Source organism: Manacus vitellinus, unplaced genomic scaffold (genome assembly GCF_001715985.3).
Source record: "Manacus vitellinus isolate BGI_N305 unplaced genomic scaffold, ASM171598v3 scaffold_92_pilon, whole genome shotgun sequence".
In the NCBI taxonomy this organism is placed as follows: Eukaryota; Metazoa; Chordata; class Aves; order Passeriformes; family Pipridae; genus Manacus; species Manacus vitellinus.
Genome location: NW_021940877.1, coordinates 144,952 through 160,912, shown reverse-complemented (window position 1 = coordinate 160,912; position 15,961 = coordinate 144,952). Strand labels below are relative to the sequence as shown.

The following is a 15,961-nucleotide window of genomic DNA, read 5'->3' as shown; positions in this document are numbered from 1 at the left end:
GGGTGGCTCTAAAGGCAGCCCTAGTCCTGACTACACTCAGGATGGATGAGCTTTAAGGTCTCTCTAACCCAAACCATTCCACGATGGTGTGCTTTTCTTAGCAGCAATCCTGGATGTGTCCATCCCTCACCACAGAGCAAAGGCAAACAGGACACCCAGCCTGGGGAGGAAAGAACAACCCTCCTGCTTCCCAGGTCAGTCGCTCCAGCTGATCAGCCCACGCCCAGCTCCAGACCCAGCGACGTGGTCAGCGGAGGATCCAGGCTGGAATACTGAAACCAGTGGGATTTTGAGCCATGGGGGTGGACAGATGTCCTGCCAGTGGCTCTGCCCTCCCAGAGCCACCTCTTTATTAAATCCATCAGCACAGAACCTGCCTGGGTTTGGAACTGGTGCTGACGAAGGCGCGAGGCCACGGGGAAGGTCCCTGTAAATGACCCCGTAACATCTGGAACTGCTGCCGGGGGTTTATCTGGCTCCTTTCCCAGGCTGAACTGCCAGGCCCTGCCTGGCTGCAGCACCTGGCTCACAGCCTGGGGTGGGCTGCTAATGACCACCACCTAATTAGGGAAATTGGTATTTTCTACAATAAAGATACTCAAAAGTAAGGCGTGTAGGTGTGCCTGTGTGTGCTGGGGGCAGAATTCCAACCCCTCCACTGCTGGGAACGTCAGCAGAGACACCCTGCAGTTCACAGAGCACCTTTTGCTTCTCCTATAAAATTCTGTCCCATTTTAACAAAAGCATGAACTTTGAGGACAATCACTTGTGCTCAGGAACACCACCTCAGTCAGTCCAGACCCTCCTCCAGAGCATCAGCAGGTTTGCAGTTTTCCTCCTATTTTTCCCCGAAACGCAATGAAAAGCTCCAAAAATTTGCCATCTTCTATCTCTGAGGATGTTTCCATCCTTGGAAATATTCAGAACCCATGGGGATGTGGCCCAGAGTTCCCTGCTCCAGCTGACCCTGACTTGGACCTGATCTCCAAGTCTCTTCCAACCTTCGCCTGTCTGAGTCCAGGGAAGCAATCAGATAAAATATTCAAGATTTATCAAATTACACTGAAACCCAGAAATACCCTGTGTATAAAGTGTCTGGATTTGCACAAATTTAAAGCAACTGAATAAATTCTTGGTTTCTAACAGCTCTGTAAAGAGGGGTCTGTGGAGATCATGGGCACAGTCCTTCCAGGCTACAGGGAGCCAAAATTGGAATTACTGCTCCGGAATCTTTGTCGTTTCCATGGAAAGCAGCACAGTGAGAGCTCAGCTGGCAGGAGAACCAGGCTGGTTATGGATTCAAACCCTCACCTCTGGAATGTGGCCCTTTCTCCTACAGGTAGAAATGGCTCCAGAGGTTATTCCTCAGTTCCCAGCCTGACACAACAGCGAATGGTGGAATCCAGTAATTCCAGGGCTCCATCTCCCCACTCTATCTGGCTGCTGGGTATATTTTATGCCCTCTGTGTTTACAAAATGCAGGCTGAGTAAAGCCCTGACTTTTGTGCTGACTCTGGTGCTTTATGGAACACATGGTGTTTGTTTAAAAAACTGCCTGTTTTCTGGAGCATGCAAGAAAACAGCCATTAAATCGCAGGGAACAGAAGGTATTATTACAGAAGGGATTCCAGAACTGGAATTATTAAATGTAAGAAAATGGCAAGTTGCCTTGTATTGTTTTGTCTTCTTATATTATGAATAAAACTGTGGTTCAACAAGTGGCAAAGTCTGAAAAGCAACAAAATAAAGCCCAGAGCACGTGGCTGCGAGAACAGAAAACACACCTGGAAAAGTCCTGAAGGAAGGGATCTGCGGAATTTTAAAACAGCTACAGAGAAATTTGATTTTCTATTAAAAAAGGTATTTCACTCCCTCCCCTGAAGAAAAGCTACTGGCAAGTTTAAAACTGCTTTTGATTCACAATAATCTCACAAGCCAAATAAGGCCGTTTCCGCTCGCACCCGGCCAGGATGGGCTGTGTGGCCAAGACACCCACAGGGAGCCTTCCCATTCCAAATCCCTCCATTTGCACCAGGGTGAGGGGCCAGGGAACACTCTGAGCCAGGCCACAGTCACTCCTGGGAGGAAAAGCTCAAGCAGCTGCAGAAAAACACATCTCTGCCCACTGGGCACAGCAGAGCACTTGGAGAAGGATCAAACACACCTCTCAGAGCAGGAATTTCCTACAAGGGCCTGGAGTGGCAGGACAAGGGGAATGGCTTCCCACTGCCAGAGGGCAGGGTTGGATGGGATATTGGGAAGAAATCCCTCCCTGGGAGGGTGGGGAGGCCCTGGCACAGGTTGCCCAGAGAAGCTGTGGCTGCCCCAGCCCTGGGAGTGTCCAAGGCCAGGTTGGAGCAACCTGGGAGGGTGGAAGGTGTCCCTGCCCATGGCACGGGGTGGCACTGGATGGGCTTTAAGGTCCCTCCCAACCCAAACCATCCTGGGATTCCATGAGATGATTCTGTGAATCCCCTGCAAACCAGCAGCATGAGGGGTGGGTCTAAAGGCAGACCTAGTCCTGACTACACTCAGGATTTGTGCTGCAATCTTCCCTTTGCACGTGTACCTGATAAAATTGGAATGGATTTTTCATTCTTTCCTTTTCTTGTTGGAAAAAAAAAAGACTTGAAGGCTGTTTCTAGTCCTTCTTAAGTGCACAAATATTAAAACTAATTCATTCATCTCTCCTACCTTGTGCCTTATGAAATCTAACTGCTTCCAGGGTTAGATAATTATTAAAATTAATAGTGTTAATCGGCATTTGAAGTCACATTATGCCTTCCCCACTCTCTCCTCCTGCAGCTCTTACACCCAGCTGCTCCCCCAGACTAGAAGACACCCACCAAGCCAAGCATCCCTACACAAAAGCACCCTGAAGGCACCAAGACACAGACATGCTCAACATTTCCAGCCCAGCTTTAACCTAATGAGGTAAAAAGCACAGTAATGAATCAAAAATAATGAAATACATTCTAGGAGGAAATATTCCCAGCATTATTAACCCAATCAAAACCCTCCTAATCCTATTACAAACCAGAGGGTTCAGCTGCACTTCCAGCAGGTCTTGAACACAAAGGCCAAAAGCAGATTACACTTCTGGATTTATCAGCTATTAAATAACTCACAGTTTCAAATCTCCACCTGCAGTCACAGATCCTGCAAGCTCAGAATTAGCAAAAGGCATTGGAAATGTGCTGGGATGAAGCCTGACCTGGATGTGCAGAAGGAAGCACAAGGAACAAAGTGGGAAGGACAAGAGGTCAAACTCTTGACTGCTCAGAAAAAATCCATTAGTGCATATTAATCTGTTTTTTTAGGCAGGTCTCTTGCCCTCAAAGCACTATCAATAATTGAGTTGCTTAAATTTTCTTTATCCTCATTATCTAGAATGGACAGAAGATCCAAAGAACTGGAATGTGCTGTTTGGAGGAGCAGAACAGGCAACTTTCTCACATGGCTGGTCCAGCACCAACTTCTCCACTTATCCAAGGAGAGTTTCATCTTTTGTTCTGTGTCCACATCACTAACAAGCATCCTGCCTGACAAGCCCACAAGTCACAGGACTCCAGGTGGTTTAAAGTGGCAGGAAATCTGCTCTAATGGCACTGTCCCCAAAACAAGGAGCTTCCTGGGTGGAGAAGCTCCATGGGGGAAGAGTTCCCTGAAAAGTTTAGAGACTGACTCCGACCAAGGTGTGCACAAGGATGCTCTTGGACACAGAAATGATGGACAGGGTGTTTGCAGGAGTGAGATGGTAAAATCAGGAGTCCCTTGTGCTCCACATTTCTTCTTCCTAGCAAAGCATGTGTGGACCAAATAATGGGGAATCATGGAATACCCTGAGTTGGAGCGACCCACAAGAATCATCAAGTCCCACTCCTGGCCCTGCACAGACATCCCAACAATCCCACCCTATTGTCCAAACCCTCCTGGAGCTCTGGCAGCCTTGGGGCTGTGCCCACTGCCCTGGGGAGCCTGGTCAGTGCCAACCACCCTCTGGGGGAAGGACCTTTTCCTAATATCCAGACTAAATCTCCTGTGTAACAGCTCCAGCCACTCCCTTAGGTGCTGTCACTGGTCCCCAGAATTTGGGGGAAGATGAGTGTAATGTGTAGCAACCAGACCCTGAAGGTAGCTGCCTCCAACATGAGGAGAGAACCAGGAGTAACACTCACACTTCCCAGGACACCTGACTTTCCACAGGGCACAAGGGGCGAGGTTACAATTAAATTACATCCCTCCTTCCACTCCAATCCCTTAATAAACGTCACTTCATTAAAAGCATCTCACATTGGGGCCACGGGTGATGGAGGCACTGAATAAACACCATGGTTATAACAGGATTATTCCAGCTCCCATAGAAAGGATCCAAGATAATAAAAGGGGGCTTGGGGATTGCCTATAAACATGCCACAGATGGCAGGCAGACATGCTCCTGGCACACATTCCCAGACCTTAAGGTACTAAGGAATGTCTCCCTGCCATTACAAACGCTAATTTAACGATGGTGACATTTCTGAGGACCAGAATGAGACCACAAAACTCTCTTCACTTCAGGCACAGAACCAGATGGTAACAAGTTTCAGCTGGTACAATCTGTTCTGGATTTAAATCAGCCACCTAAAATTCAAGGTCTCCGAACACCGAGAGCCAGCGGGTTCAGCCCTCCTGCCCTTTTGTTTGCTCGGGTGTATCTCGACATTTTTAGGAGTGGATGAGGGACGTCCATAACTCCAACAGCTTCAGAAGGTCTCTACAGATGCCAAGAGGTCCTCTGCTCCCTGGTGCTCCACATTCCAGCCCAGCCGTGGGCAGGCTGAGCTCTGCTCGGTGCACAGCGTGTTCCTAACGAGAGCTGCAGCTTTCCCTGATTACTGAGGAAATTCCTGGCAATTTGTTCCAAGCCTGGTCGGTTGGTGCTTCCAAACCATGGGCCTGGACTAAGAGAATCCCTCAGCACACACGTCAGAGCCGCAGTTTTTAAGCCGAGGCAGAGAAAGCCAAGAGTCTTTTCCAAACCATTCCCCTCGTGCGCCAGAACCCACTGCACTTGTTCCTCGGGATCCATCACAACATTCCCAGGTTCAAATTGTCTTCTCCTCGTGCCCTAAGCTCCACATGTTGCCTCTGTTCATGGCACAGCTGAAGGAGCCCTCTCCTCCTCTGATCACTCCATGGACAGAGGGAAACTCTGTCCTGCTGCTCCTCCCAAGCCCCAGCCTGGTTGCTCTGGAAGGGTTTTCCTGCTATTCCCATCCCACCACAGCTGCCCCATCATTTACTGGGAGGTACAGCCAGAGAGGGGCAGACTGACAGCATTTCAGCTGCTCTGTGTTAGTGGCTCTGGGAATGTTCTCTGCCTGCTCTGGACTCTCCCACATCCATCATGGGATGAGAGAGCTCAGGCAAGTGGTGCCCGGCAGGCTGCCAATCCAGGCCCTACCTGAGCTCTGGAGAACCTGCTCCAGGAGCCATACCCGAGGAGGAACTTCTCAGCTCCTTTTTCAACAGCTTCTCCTTTCCTCTGCACACTGAGAAAGCAAATTGTGTCCAACCATCCCCTTGTGCAGCCTCAAGCCAGGAGAGGAGGCAGAGGGGCCGTGCTCCTCCTCTCCCTCTTGGAATATTCACACAAAACCCAACAGGAACACAGAATTTTATGTACTTGGGGCCACATCTGGCCATAACATCACTGCAGCAGCATGTGCTGCGCATTCCCCTGCGCAGTTCAGCACATTCCTGAGAGCTGCACGATGATTTCAAGGCCCTGGAATTTGGGAAGCAAAGGCTGTCTCTTGCTGCGGTGCCGGGGGTGTGGGACCGTTCCACATCACTGCCCAGCTCTCCTCGTTGTGCTGCACAAACCAATTCTGAAGGGCAGCAAAGTGCCAGAGGCTGGTTGTCAGGAAAGCCCTGGGAGGAAGTGGGACAGCGAGCCTTGCTCTTGTTTTGGCTCCATCACATGGAAAAGGCAGAGGAGCAAGTGAGAGAGTCACCAAACCACAGCACTGCAGAACAGCTGCTTCTGCTCATTTAAATAAAGCTGAAGGAAAGCCAACACAGGTACAACATACACTTGCACCTGACTTCCCACAGGAGGGACTAAATTTGCCTTACATCCCTGATCCCAAATTCTCCCTTACAGAGCACAATGTTGTTGTCTCATCACACACAACCCTGCAGAGCCATGAAGGGCTCCAGCTCTGCTGAGGGACAGCAGTTCCTTTTATCACTTCCTAGAATTCAAGCTGTCACCTCACCCCCATCACCCAGAGTGCTGGGACAGGCAGCTCTGGAGCAGCCAGGGCAGAGAGGGGGCACTTGTGGAACTGCAGCACTTGTTGACCCTCCGTGCTCCTTCAGAGCATGGATTCTGCACAGGGGGAGGGGAAAGGGCCCTCTCAGGGCCATTCGAGGAGCTGAGGGCACTTGGCTTGTTCAGCCTGGAGAAAAGGAGGCTGAGGGGAGACCTCACAGCTTCCTCATGAGGGGCAGCCCTGATGTCTGCTGTGCCCAGGGACAGGACCCAGGGAATGGCTGGAGCTGTGCCAGGGCAGGGTCAGGTTGGATCTCAGGAAAAGGTTCTTCCCCCAGAGGGTGGTTGGCACTGACCAGCCTCCCCAGGGCAGTGTCACAGCCCCAAGGCTGCCAGAGCTCCAGGAGGGTTTGGACAATGCTCTGAGGGACAGGGTGGGATTGTTGGGGTGTCTGTGCAGAGCCAGGGGTTGGACTGGATGACCCCTGTGGGTCCCTTCCAGCTCAGGATATTCCATGATTCTGTGAGATCCCCACTTCAAGAAACTGAGCCCCAGGAGATGGTGAGATCCTGACCAGGGGACAGCAAGGACTGACCTCTGAGCTGAGCCCGGACTGAGCTCAGCACTCACAGTCATCTGTGACCACACAACCAAGTGACACAAATTCTATCACTGGCAGAATTAGTTTTAGTACCAAATGATATCCAAAGCCTAAAATCATCCATCAATATTTTCATTTCCTACTGCCTCCAGAGCAGTCCCTGCCTCGGAAAGACTCACTTTCATGAGTATTTATTAACTCAGGGGTCTGATGGAGAAATCAATGACCCTTAATCACACTCTAATTCAAATGAAGTGGTCTTGCCCTTATCTTTTATGCACAAACACTCCTACATTAGGCAGGACTGGACCTTTGTTCAGTGCTCAACCATCCACACAGTGTGGGTGGGTAAAATACAGTTATTTGTGAAGTGGTTTATTGCTGTTAAAGGAATTAATAACAGTACATTCATCCAAATCCCATGTCAGCTTGGATCTCTGTCTCGAAAGGGAAACAGCAGGATTTAAGGGGTCCAACAATCAGACAAAAAGAACAATTACAGCACAGAAAAACTTTCAAGTGATGAGAGATTTAAAGGATTTTTGATTGTTTATCTAAAAGAGAGCAAATAAATGAAATCATGATGAAAGTTTACAAAACTAAAGTGGTCTGGAAAAAGGAAACTTCCACTCACCACCTTTTTTAACACAAGCACAAGGGCATTCCCTGAAACCCACAGGAGACAAATCATGATGCAATGAACAGGTGAAAGTTTCATCCAAACCTCCACTTAACTGAGGGATTTCTTACACAATATGGAAACCCAGTCCCTGACAGGGGGCAAAGTGAGATACACGTAAGAATATTCAAAATTCAGGTTCAGCTAAACCTCTAATAGTTCAGGGGTAGAGCAAACCTTCCCTGGGGACAGGTTATCCTGGAAGTGCTCATGCTGAGAGGCTTGATGCCCTTTCAAGCCTTACTGGTGGGAGTGTCCCAAGTGTAAGCACTTCCATTTTGGTTCTTCATGGAAGGGACCTCAAAGGTCACCTTGTTCCACCCCCTGCCATGGGCAGGGACACCTTCCATCAGATCAGGCTGCTCCAAGCCCTGTCCAGCCTGGCATCATCATCCAACCTTCACCACCACCTCCAGCTCCAAGGGAGAGGGTCACCTGAGGTGCCAACACCTGCTCAGAAGTGCTGGGAGTGAACAGGAACCATCCTTTTGGCTGCTTTGCTACTGAGTCTCACCTTTGTAGGAATCACCTGGGGAAAAGCTCCCCAGACCTCAGTGCCCTCTGGCCCCCAAGGGGCACAATGCCCAATGCTCACCCGGCTTATAACCCTGGCTCTTGCTTTTCCTCCCTCTCCCCAAGCACGTGAAGGCTGTTCCCAAACACTGGGAGCACAAACATCCTCCTGGAGCCCTGGAGGCTCCCAGGTCCCTCCAAGCAGCACGGCAGTGACACAATCTGACACTCACTCCCAAGACAGCAAGAGGCAGCAGAACAGGAAAGGAGCTGGAGTGGGTTTGGCACCAAGCCCACTCTCTGTGTAAGCACTGACTCAACGGGAAAATATTCAGGGAAGAAAAGAAACCCCTTGATTAGAACAGTTTTTAAAGAGGCTGCCTGAAATGTTCTCTTTCTTCCCCTCTTATCTCCCGCATGATGAGCTTCCCTGTGTGGCTGAAGTTTACCAGGAAGGAATGTCTTGATCCATGACACAAGCCAGGCACCACCTGAGGGTTTGCTCTGTGTCCTCCCTGCTCCATGAGGCCTAGTGCTCGATCCAGAGCCTTTACTTCCAAAACCATGCAGGAAGAGTGCAAGGAACAGCTCCAGCACTGCTGACTAATGCCTGCAAGCTACGTATGATCCTGAGGAGATACTTCAGCCTCAGATTCTCCACCCCACAAAGGATGAGCAGTCCCAAACACAATCACAAGTTTCCACTTTTCCCACCACTTTTTATCCAGGATGAGCAGCACTCAGGTGAAGTGTTCCTTCCAGGACCTTATTTGTTTTCAGGAATCTCCTGGTCTAGAGGGATTGAAGAGGCTGGCAGGACTCAGGAGCTTCCCTTCTCCCAGCTCAGGGCTCTCCCACCATTCCCAGCCCTCCCCTCGGTGCCATCCTGCCTCCCCCTGCTCAGAAACCCACTCCCCTCACAGCAGACCCACTCACATCTTCCTACTTGATTCCAACAGGTATAAATTCCCCAGGAGCACAGGGAACACCAGGCTTTCCTCTATCTCACACCTCATTCTTTATGCACCCTACTCCCCCATCCCAGTATCTTTTCTCGCCCCCCTTTCTCGCCCCATTCCCTGCCTCCTTTGCCCCCTCCTTTTTCAGATAAGCTTCTCCACTCTCACTCCAGCCCTGCAGAATATTTATCTAATAAAGACTACAAAGAGACCAATTCATTCCACATATCTCACTAACCTCTATTTCTCCATTCTTATTATAACTCCCATTTATCTCCTCTGGACTTTTTCTGTAACCAGCCCTTTATCTCATCTCTTTCATGAGCATTCATTTGTCCAACTCATTTTCCTGACCCATTTCTTAGAATTACAGAACTGCAGCATCCTGAACAAAACACTCACCATGGAAAATCCCTGGCAGAGGACATGGGGCAGTTTAACCTGGAAGTCAGGCCGTGCCTGATCCAGCAGCAAAGCATATTCCTCATCAATGAGTACTTCCCATCGTTTTCCAAGCTGCTTTTAGTTTCTGTTACAAACTCAACGAGGAACTAATGCCTGATAAACTTGTATTTAATTACTGATTTATGGTATTAGTGTGCTAATCTAAGTGCTGTCTGAGTGCACACCCTTTCTTCACTTAATTTCCACACTGGTCACGGACAACACAACTCAATTTTTTGAGCAGAGAAGCTGAGAATGGGACAAGAGGAGAAGAGGGAGGCTGGGAATGCTCTGCTCCAACGCCAGGTCTTACCTGTGAGAGCCCAGGGGACGAGGCATGTCCCGGTGGCGTTGCAGCAAGATTTGGGTGTCCCTTATTTATTTCATGTGCAGTGTAAGGGGATGGGGCAGGAGGACCCGGTTGTCTTGCTACTTGTGTTACCTGTGTGGAGATAAACTGTTAGTAAAACAGAACATTAGTAACCAGGTCTGCAGAGACACTGAAATCTTCATAAGAAAGCAGCGAGCAGCACCTTCATAAATGTATATATATATATATATATTTATCTCTACATATCTCTTAAGGGAAAGGCTGCAAAGTTATTATATTTTCAGGAAAATGGGGAAGGATCAAAAAATAAGGGCACCAGCTGGAGTCACTGGTGGGAACGTTGTAGGAACTGGATTTTTCCTGCTGTGGTGCTGCTTTGCAATATCCCTTTGCCTTCAGGCCTGGGACCTTCTGGTCCCTCCATTAGAAGCCATATTGAAAATCTTGGGATTTGCAAAGGGACACACACTACCAGTGACCCAAAACACACAGTAAGGGGGAGATTTGCACATTCTCCTCCAAAAAGGAAAAAGAAAGGACTGCACAGGACCCTGGTATCTGCAGGAGGAAAGACTGAAATACCAAAGCCAATTCTTGCATGTGTGTTTATCTCCTTTCTCAGCTTCCATAAAAAATACTCATCAAAACATTACATGAAGTAAAATATAAAATATGTTCACAGCACACATACTCGCTCCCCTGGACTGTCTTCGTGATGGAACTATTTTAAATACATTTTATAGAGTTGCTTTAGTAAAAAAAGGAGAATCAAAGGAAAAAAAGAATCCCATAACTATCAGGTGGCGCCTCCCAGCAGTTCAACACAACTAAATTTTGGCAGATTTGGTTAAAACTCACAGAAATGCAGCACTTGCTTCTCACTGACCTTTCCTCATGCATTTTGTCTGCTGAAAAGCACCACTTAACCATGGAATGGTTTGGACTGGGAGGGACTTTAGGGACCATTCAATCCCACCCCCTGCCATGGGCAGGGACACCTTCCACTAGCCCCAGGTTGCTCCAAGCCCCATCCAACCTGGCCTTTGGACACTTCCAGGGCTGGGGCAGCCACAGCTTCTCTGGGCAACCTGTGCCAGGGCCTCACCACCCTCATAGGGAAGAATCTCTTCCCAGTGTCCCACCTAACCCTGCCCCCTGAGCTACAGGCACTGCAGGCCCCACGCAGGTCCCTGGCACTGCAGACAGATGGGTGTGCACAGATTTCCCCAGCCCAGATAAAGAAGGAAATTCCTGGTTCCTCTAAAGGACTATTCACCCCAAGCTCCAAGAGAGCAAAGCACGAGAGCAGAAGTCCCAGAGTGCAGCACTAATTGCCTTTCCCGAGCCATTTTACTGCACTCCAAGTATCGATGTCTGTCCTTCCAGTCCCTGAACCACTTCAAGGGCTGCGCCAGCAGCGAGAACCACAACCTGCAACTGCTCTGGGCTTGGGAACGGGCCAGGATCCTTCCCTGAGGGAAGATTTACAGCAGCCCTGTGCTCACCAGAGGAAAGGGTGGGTCAGGCAGAGCAGCTCAGCCTCTGTCCCCAACGGGATCCTGCCCCTGGCCAGGGATGAATCATCTCTCCCTTTGGGCTGATCTCTGCTGGCAGGTGTGAGCACACAGAACCAGAGTCAGCCTGACAGACCATCAGAAACTTTCCACAGCCCAACCCTGAGAAAATCAAAGTCTCTTCCCTGACTCCTGTGACAACCCTGAGAGACTTGTCATGTCAATTGTGCAGCAGTCTGGGCTCAGCAGCAACTGTGAATGATGGGTATCAAATAATGCAGTTCAGGGGGAGAAGGAAGCAAAGGAAACACAAAATACAAGGAAATCATTCCTATCAACGGCCCCATCAGCAGGTTGTGTCCATGCTCAGCACCAGCATGTCTCCCTGAATGTCACTTCTTGAGGTAAAACAGAGGTTATTTTGCAATAGCTGTGGGACTTGGACCACTGCCAGCTCTTCCCTCCCTACACCCACCAGTGCTCACTGATCCACAACCAGAAATCCTCAGCTCCAACAGCCCCCGTGTCCACACGGAGCTGTGACGAGGGGACAGGGGCACTGATAACACCCCAGGTCAGTGTGAGCAATCAACAGTCCTCTTTGGGAATTACAACACACAAACAGAATCACTGAATAGAATATTAGAATCATTTAGGTTGGAAAAGCCCTCCAAGATCACCAAATCCAATGATTCCCCCAGCACTGCCAGGTCCACCACTAACCCATGTCCCCAAGTGCCACATCCACAAACCTTTTGAACGCTTCCAGGGATGGGGACTCCACCACTTCCATAGGGAAAATAACCTCAGATGGAGGTTAATTAAAGACAGCAAGGAATGCTGTTCTGATTGGGTCTGGAATCTGGAAGCTGAACTGAGAGGAAAACTGTGCAGCTGCTTGGAATGATGGTGCCCGAGATATCCCCGTGCAGTGCAGCAGAGAAGCAGCAGATACATGATGGGCACAGGTCTGGAACCACTAAAATTTGCCTGAAAGCCTAATTAAGGCAGCAGAACAATTATAAAATCTTACCAACAACACCACACTTGGACAGCATCCCATGGGAACCCACCACTGACCTTCCACGACCTCCTAAGATCAGGTGGTCCTTCCAGCAGAAGGAAAAGCAGAGAGAACCTTTCTCAGCAGCACCAGCAAAGGAGGTGTTTCTACACCTTCCTCTTCCTACCACAAATTACTTACAAATAAAATGAAATGTAAGATGCTGATTTTAATGACAACAGGTGATAAAGGAAAACAAACTTGCTGCATTTGTGTGTCCATTTGATAACTGTTAACAAATCCATGAGGGAGAGCCTATCCAAGCTCATCCCTTTTGGGATGCCTGTTCCCATCACCACACCCTGGGGTGTGGTTTGCCCTTTATTAAATGGTCTGAGATTACTATGGAAGCAAATATCCCCCTTAAATCTATAGATTAAATTGTTCTCCTAAAAACAGATCCACAAAATGACATATTAATTTGCTAGAGCATCACTTTCTGTTTTCCCTGAGTACCAAGAGGCTCACTTTAGTTTTCCAGAAGCCTTATTAATCCTGTGTTTTAAAGGAAGTAAACACAGGAGAGATGACATAAAAACTCAGTCTGGAATTCTTGATTTTCTTTTTGAGATTAAATCTTTTGGGTTTAGCACCATTTACAAGTTTGGGATTATTCTTCCCCCTACCAAGTACCTGATTTCAGGTACTTCAGAAGCTGCCCCATCCCTGGAGGTGTCCAAGGCCAGGTTGGATGGGATTTGGAGCAACATGGGCTAGTGGAAGGTGTCCCTGGCCGTGGCAGGGGTGGGATGGGGTGAGGAACTGAGCATCCCTCCTGCACACTCTGCAGCCAGGCAGGGACCGCGCCGGCCTCCTGACCCAGATCCTTCCTTTAAGCACAGGGTGGCTGGAGCAGCTAATCCTCCCTAATCTCCTCCCTACAGGATTCTCTTCACTGCAGGAAGATCCCCTTAAAGGACACGAAGGCGAATCACGGAGTGCTGGGCCCAGCCAGGCCCAGGGACTCTGCTCAAGGCTGCCCCTGACCAGGTGACAAACCCTTCTCCCCACACAGGCACCTCTCACTAACACTCATTTCTAACCAGTTCACACCCAGGAGTCAACCAGAGAAGCCCAGGATAGTTTGGGTTGGAAGGACCTTAAAGCTCATCCCATTCCGGGGCAGGGACACCTTCCACTGGCCCAGGCTGCTCAGGTCCCAGTGTGGCTCCTCAGCTTATCCCAAAGTATTTCTGGTCTGAGTTTCAGCACCTGAGATCACAGCATGTTACTGAGGGAGCTGGGAACCTCCACCACAACCTGCCAAAAAAGGGGATTTGTGCAAAAACTGGATGTCCATTTCCACAGTTACTCCTCTTATCCAGTTCCCAACTCAGGCTGGATTTGAGGAGCGTCTGCTCCCGGTCATTTGTTCACATGAATCTCATTTCAATAAAATCAGCCCCATTTCTCTGGGCACAGGGGTGGCCTGTGGGATTTATGGTACCATGGGTGCAGTTCCCCTGCTGTTAGAAGTCAACATCCTTCCAAAAAACTCCAACCCAAAAAACTCTCTTGAATATATTTCTTTGAAATAACTTACAACAGAAACAAAACTTCATTTTTATTCCCCGTCTAAACTCTATAGTTCTGGCATCTTACAGCAGACACACGAGTAACCATCCTAATTTCTTGCAATATAAAGAATTAGGAAACACCAGGCAAGAAGCTGCTTAAAGGGCAAACCCCAAATCCTTATGTCCAAATCTAGCTCTTTTGATAGAGTGTCTCCATTATTGATGAGGGGAAATTATTACAAGATTAGTTCATTGAAATAATTATTTCCAACTGTGATTTGCTTTAAAATAATTCTACCCTAGATTGATTTACTTAAAAAAAAAAACCAATCCAACAACTTCCTTAATATCAGTATTTTCTACAGGACACTATTAAATAAACAAAGACGACACATGATGAATTTAGGTGGGTTTGGTTTTAACACCATTATGATTTCCTTGAGAAAGAGTTTCTACCAAAGTTCTGTTGGGAATTTTGAGCATCTCCAAGTTCTCAAACTGCATCCCACTTGGCCTCCTCCTCAGCTCCTGTCTCTGCCCTACAGGAGGACTTGTTCCTCTGCTTTAGTTTTATTACTGGGGCTCATTCTGGAAGCCACTTGATTTTCCATTCCCAGTTTTGTAGCTCTGGAAAAAACCAGCTCTGGAATGTGCAACTAAGTTCCTGATAAGGCATGTGGAAAGGCATGGGAAGGAGAACTGAACTGGTTTTCATCTTTATCTAACTAAAAATTGGGGTTTCACCTGGGGGTTGCCGCAGCCTCCAATGGTTTGTCCTCCCATCCCATGCACGACACACGGGGACACCGAGGCAGCTCGGAGTCACCACGGGGTGCTTTCAGACCCCAAAGCTCTTCCCAAACCAACCACCCTCTCAAAATACCCATCTCTGAAAACGCTGATCCATAATCCCTGTGAGATCCCACCCAGCAAACCAACCGTGGAAGGCGAGAAGCAGCCCTGGGTGCTGAGGATGGACCCCAAGGTTGGACTTGGATGATCCTGGAGGTCTTTCCTCCAACTTTAATGATTCTGTGATTCCATGGTGACCTTCCACACCTTCAATTAGGTTTTTTTGTAAAATCTAGGCAAGCTATATATAAAAATCGTCAACTAAAAAGTTATTTATCTGTTGCAAACCCAGCCCTTAAATCCCCGATGCTCTTACTTGTGTAACAAAGACCTTTCATGAATGAATTTGTCAAGGCTCTCCCATCATGTGCTTTTTCCATCCCAATTCATTTTTCTCTGGACTTCTCTAAATCTGCCAACTGCCTGGGGCTTCAAATGGAAGCCCAAAAGGAATCCAGCTGAGAAATTTCTCTCCTTTCCCCAAAACATGATATTTTCTCTCAAACTTGTGCTTTCTTACAGCCTGGAACTGAGACGCTCCCAGTCCTGGCTTCTATTCCTGTAACACAGCAAGGAGTGATATTTTTCCACACTGAAAAGCTATTTTAGGTCATTCTTCACAGTTACTTTTCTATTTTACATTAATTTAAATTTTTACAGTCATATTTTCCCCACAGGCATCTGCATTATATCTTAGGAGGAGAGAGTTGAAAAAAATAACCCTCTTTAAAAGGAATTCAGATATTTTTAAAGTGGTTTTTAAGTGCTGTATGAGGTACATAAAGGACAATAAAAACTGAATTATTTATTACAACTGTTTGTACATTTATGTTCACAGAATCCCAGAATGGTTTGGGCTGGAAGGGACCTCACAGATCATCTTGTTCCATGGGCAGGGACACCTTCCACCAGCCCAGGCTGCTCCAAGCCCCATCCAACCTGGCTTGGACACTTCCAGGGATGGGGCAGCCACAGCTTCTCTGGGCACCCTGTGCCAGGGCCTGCCCACCCTCCCAGGGAAGAATTTCTTCCTAATTTGTTCCTTTGGTGTTGTTTTTTCCCACACATACATCCATGTATCAGATACTGAGGACAGAGAGAGCAAAAAAAATCAAACCCCACCTGCAGCTTGGGTTTGTTATTCACTGCTGTCAACAACAAACCTCTAAATCCTAAACCCTTGCTGGAGTTGTATCCCAACCTTTCCAGCTCCCCTGGATGGAAACCC

At 48.3% G+C, this 15,961-nt stretch overlaps 1 protein-coding gene across 1 annotated transcript in view; it reads right to left on the bottom strand.

The window, feature by feature from the left end:
- The window catches only part of EIF4G3 (eukaryotic translation initiation factor 4 gamma 3), a 108,179-nt gene that overhangs the window by 85,575 nt on the left and 6,643 nt on the right, over positions 1 to 15,961 (bottom strand). Inside the window, exon 3 of the mRNA XM_029965222.1 lies at positions 9,770 to 9,898. The gene's annotated coding sequence lies outside the window, so the exon portion shown is untranslated. The remainder of the gene's footprint in view (positions 1 to 9,769; positions 9,899 to 15,961) is intronic.